This window comes from Bos javanicus, chromosome 7 (genome assembly GCF_032452875.1).
Source record: "Bos javanicus breed banteng chromosome 7, ARS-OSU_banteng_1.0, whole genome shotgun sequence".
In the NCBI taxonomy this organism is placed as follows: Eukaryota; Metazoa; Chordata; class Mammalia; order Artiodactyla; family Bovidae; genus Bos; species Bos javanicus.
The window spans coordinates 94,224,247-94,229,683 of record NC_083874.1 but is presented as its reverse complement, the minus strand read 5'-3'; the positions used below and the strand labels follow the sequence as shown (position 1 = coordinate 94,229,683).

The window sequence follows — 5,437 nt, the reverse complement described above, 5'->3', positions numbered from 1 at the left end:
GATTAGAAATATGAGGTAGTAGAGGCCTTGCTGTGGAATAGATTTCTCCTCTGCCATGGGAGGATGCTGGCTGTTCATTTAACTTTTCCATAGTTCCTATTGGAAGAAGTCATCATTATTTGAAAATAATGATGCGTGAGGCAATAAAATTCTGTAGGAAAAAAACTCCACTGATGTTAACTCAAAATAAGTGTCAGTTCAGTTCAGTTCAGTCGCTCAGTCATGGCACACCAGGCCTCCCTGTCCATCACCAACTCCCGGAGTCCACCCAAACTCATGTTCATTGAGTCGGTGATGCCATCCAACTATCTCATCCTCTGTCATCCCCTTCTCCACCTGCCCTCGACTGAGCATCAGGGTCTTTTCAAATGAGTCAGCTCTTTGCATCAGGTGGCCAATGTATTGGAGTGTCAGCTTCAACCTCAGTCCTTCCAATGAACACTCAGGATTGATCTCATTTAGGATGGACTGGTTGGATCTTCTGTACACGTGGGAAAGACACCTGGAGGAAATGTATGAGGAGATAAATAGTATCATGGAGGATGCAAGGGGCAGCTACCTGTCCTTTTGCTGGAATTAGAAAATAAAACATTTACCTTCTTTCACTATAGAAAAGGCTTTCCAATACATAGGGTGAATACCTGTTGATGGAAATCCATGGAGGATACAGACATGAATAGGTAGCAGAATCTGGACAACAGTCAGTAAGAAGCTGTGTAGGTAACTGGGGCAGGACATGGAGACAGAGACGATTTACTCTGGAAGCATCAGTGGCTTCAAATTCTCCACTGAGACATTTAATCATTTTTCCTTGAGAAGAGAGTTAATGGTCAAGTAAGTTTAAAAAACAGTTTCCCTTTGCTCCTTCTTCAGTTTATACCTTAGCAGCTGGAACTGCTTAACTTTGTTTAACTTTAGTATTTCCAAAAGTCATGTAACCAGGTAATCTCATTTTATTTTCAATTGGGAAGCAATTATTATCATCCTAAGGAAATGAGAGAACATACTTTCAGAACTACTGCTTCAGAAAATTTCTTTCTGAGAAAAATCCCAGTGAAAAGCTCAGAAAGGAATTTCCCTGACATTTCTTTTAGAGGTCAGTGGTGTCTATGGTTGGAATATATGGCCTTTCAGAAAAGAACCATTTTCTCAATTCGTTGGAGCTCTGCAAGGTTGCATCTTTGTGAATCTTCTCTTTGAAAAGACATTTAAAATTCCTGGTGGCTCAGATGGTAAAGAATGTCCCTGCCATGCAGGAAACTGGAGTTCGATCCCTGGGTTGGGAAGATCCCTTGGAGAAGGGAATGGCAACCCACTCCAATATTCTTGCCTGGAAAATTCCATGGATGGAGGAGCCTGGTGGACTACAGTCCATGGGGTCGCAAAGAGTCAGACATGACTGAGCAACTAACACTTTCACTTTACTTTAAAATCCAAAGTCTAAAATGAGACCAGTCTTAGAAATGCTATAAACAAGAAAAGAGTTAAAAAGGCAAATATGAAAATTAAAGTAGTACTTTGAAGATCAGAATGATATTTGAATTAGAAAAAGATCACTCCAAACAGAAGTGTTGAAAGATTTGCTAAAATTTGGATGAAATTATTATCAGGTTGAGAAAGGTACAATTAAGAAAAGCTTACTGTTTACTTGGGAAAATGATTGAACTAGTAAAATATAAAAGTAGTTCCTACCCAAACACTATCATAACACTATGATGGAAAACTTGTTGAAAGGGCAACACATGGGAAAATTACTTTATAAATATTTTATAACTAGAAGACGTTTCAGCTGAGCAACCTAAACATAGCCTTTTAGGCTAGAAGCAATATATTTTTCATTTTAATATGGTATAAATAGGTCATCTATCACTATCTGAGAACAAGTTTTTGCACTGAGTCAAAAAAAAAAAGAGGGGGCTTTAATCAGATGAGAGTAAACAATAGGCGTTTATTAAGAATATTTAGAAAAAAGGTGTATGGGGAGAGGGATAAATTAGGAATATGGGGTTAACAGATACTCACCATTATATATAAAATAGACAAGGAGCAAGGATTTTCTGTACAGCACAGGGAACTATATTCAGTATCTGTAACAACCTATAATGGAAAATAGTCTGGAAAAAAAAGAACGAAAACAAATCACTTTGCTGTATACTTGAAACAGTATTGTAAAAAGAAAAAGGGTATATTATCTTTCAAGAATTCTCTGAAGATGTCTTAATTGAATTGATTGTTGATTGTCCTTTCCAAATAAATGAGCTCTTGACTGAAGTCTTCTGCAAGAGCAGTTTGTCTCTCTGAGTTATGCAACACAGGGAGGTGAGCGATGTGTTGGTCTTGGATGAGCCTATGTATTCTTTCCGGAGTTGCCATATCTGTATGCAGGACTATGCTCAGGAACACTTGTGGGTGGTCAGTTTTCCTTAGAGATTTTCACATGCCCAAGAATATTCCTCCTCCCCATCTTGGTATCTCGATAGGGGTCCAGTGTTCAGGTCTCTAGCTGCCAAGAGTCCTTCTTTGGCACTCCACATTGAGCTGCTTACACAGTGCTGTTTTCCTGCATTTTATTGAAACATCATATTATCCTCCTTCCTATTTACAAGAGCAGAACACTGGAAACAAATGTAAAAATGTAAGAAAATTTAAAAAATGGGTTCTGATGAAATACAAATGAATCCCTAAAGTAGTGGTTTTGTTCACTAAAGAAATGTTAAGTGAAAAAAAAAACCCAAGATATAAATTCTATGTATTATACAATCCACATAGATACATTCCATATGTATATTCTTTCTCTTTACATGTATGTATACTGTTCTATGGGCTGCCCTGGTAGCTCAGATGGTAAAGAATCCACCTGCAATATGGGAGACCTGGGTTCAATCTCTGGGTTGGGAAGATCCCCTGGAGGAGAGCATGGCAACCGACTCCAGTATTCTTGCCTGGAGAAGCCCATGGACAGGGGAGCCTGGTGGGTTACAGGGGGGTCACAACCATGGGGTCACAAAGAGTTGGGCACAACTGAGTGACTAAGCACAGCACAACACAGCACACACTATTCTATATAAATATTGTCTGTACACACACATTTATACATACATGCAGCACTGAAATGTTAATGGCACTTATTGTATAATTACAGTTGATTTTTGTCTTCTTTACCCAATTTTAATAGATGTGTATTACTTTGCCATTACAAAAAATATTGTGGCAGAGTATTGTAGAGCAATTGTCCTCCAATAATTGTATTTTGTTCTATACCTCTCAGTATTATACAGTTATAATCTTTGATAATTATTAGTTAAAAGAAAGAACTGAAGATCCTGACAAGTTAAGGAAAAGTGAGACTGTGTGTGTTTATGTCCAGGCAGTAGATGAGCAAAATAAAGATAAAGTCATAGTAAACAAATGTCATAGAACTGTTTTCACTATAATGCATTCCTTTCTTTGAATCCCTGGTTTTTGCTAGAGGAACTGGATGTGTTCGTGCAGGTATGTTAATATATGTGCACAGACCTTGCATTTTGTGTTCAGACTGGAGACTGGACTTGTCCTCCGCTGATCAGCTCTGGGACTATCCTTGGACAAGTTCCCTGGCCTCCCTGGAGTGCAGTCTTCCCATCAATAAAGGAGAGGCTTGGGCCTGGCATCTCGGTGCCACAGAGTCGAGATGGAAGAGCATGGGCATGAGCCCCGACCCTGGCACTTTGAGGATGACTGTGGTGGGGCCTTTACAGTAGGCACCATGGGTGGTGGTAACCTTTCAAGCGTTCAAAGGTTTTTGCAGTTTTCTGGTGGGAGTTAACCACAGACTATGAGGAAGTTTGACCGCTCTTAAAACCAGAGCTCCTCAGTTGGGAGCCAGCTTTGCAGTTTGGGGAGGTCTGTTTTCTGTGACTGACTGCAGTATGGTTCAAGTCAGAGGGAAAGAAGGTCCCTGGAACTCCATCCCAAGGAGCTGTTCTGGCAGCAGGCAACAGCCCAATGACTGTGGTTGAGTCTGTGTTGATGGGTAGCATTCTCCGAGCTCTAACTGAATCAGCTTGTATCTTGGTGATAAGATTTGCTTCAGCACGATTTTCAAATGGTCCTGTTTGCTGCAGATCCCTCCCAGGTGCCTTCAGCCCAGTTACCATCCTCATCTTTTGGAGACTATAAACAATTCCAACAGAACTTCTTTCTCAGAAGACATTGAGCACCTTTTTCTATTTAAAGGAACACGGGTACTCCCAGGTGGCACTAGTGGTAAAGACCCTGCCTGCCAATGCAGGAGACACAAGAGACCCGGGCTTGGCCTCTGGGTTGGGAACATCCCCTGGAGGAGGAAATGGTAACTCACTCCGGTATTCTTGCCTGGAGAATCCCGTGGACAGAGGAGCCTGGTGGGCTAAGGGGTCGCACAGAATCAGACACCACTGAAGTGACTTAGCATGCATGCCCAGGGGGAGGTCTTAAAAGACAATAAATTCATTTATTCTCACTTGGATTGCGTTTGTGATCAAAATAAATGTTTAAAGTGTTAATAAAAGGAAATACAAGAAGTCCTTAGGAATGAAGGACTAAAAGCAATGAAGCATGACCATCATTTCCAGGGGGACTTCTCTGCCTGGTTTTGTTCTGTTAGTCAGACAGTGTAAAAAAAAAAAACGTCTGAAAATTGCCTTTTATTATTTTTTTTTTTTAAAGAAGAGGTTTGGAGGAGACAGAAGACCCTTGAGGCACCTCTCTGGTGACTCTGTGGCTGTGACTGCCTGAAGTAAGATATTGTCAGTATAAGGGGTTTGTGCAATGATTCCAAGAAGTACATTTAAATGATAAACATTTTTGTAACAAAACTGGAAGTCTTATATGAGAACATGTGTAGGTTTGTGGGTTTTTCCAGGCTTTACTTAATGTCTCTAGAATGATGGTTGTACAATTTGAGCCGGAATCAGAATCACCTGAGCCTTTTAGACAGTGACACTCCCCCCAGCCCCTGTGGGAGGTCCTGATTCAGTCAGTTGGGGGGAGGTGTGGGACTGGAGAAATTACCTTTCGAACAAGTTCCAGGTGTTGCTGATGGTCTAGAAGAACCAGCCTGGAGAAAATAACCTGGCTAGGGGAAGGCATTTCTTGTAAGGATTTTGTATTTTTTTTTGCTCCCTTTCCAGAATTCTTAGAAAAGTGTTCCAAAGATTATGCAAGGATATCTTCAAGGCCCATTTGATTTGAAAATTTCCCATAAAAACAATGAAAGCATTGCTCCTTTGGATGCTCCAAGTAGGAGCCGATGAAGAGATTAATGGCATAGGTCTAACAGTGGCCGAGGAAGAGAGTGGATTGTTTTCGGTTGACTAGAGAATCCTGCACACAGAAAGCATGCAATTTCTTTGAGGAATTAGACAAGAAAGTGAGATGGTTTTCTCTGTGGAGCACATTTAACCTAAATACCAAGATG

General features: G+C 40.6%; 1 pseudogene; it reads left to right on the top strand.

The window, feature by feature from the left end:
• Positions 1–3,670: 3,670 nt before the first annotated feature.
• LOC133252066 (mitochondrial import inner membrane translocase subunit Tim17-A-like) lies at positions 3,671–4,328 on the top strand (annotated as a pseudogene).
• The last annotated feature ends 1,109 nt before the right edge of the window (positions 4,329–5,437 follow it).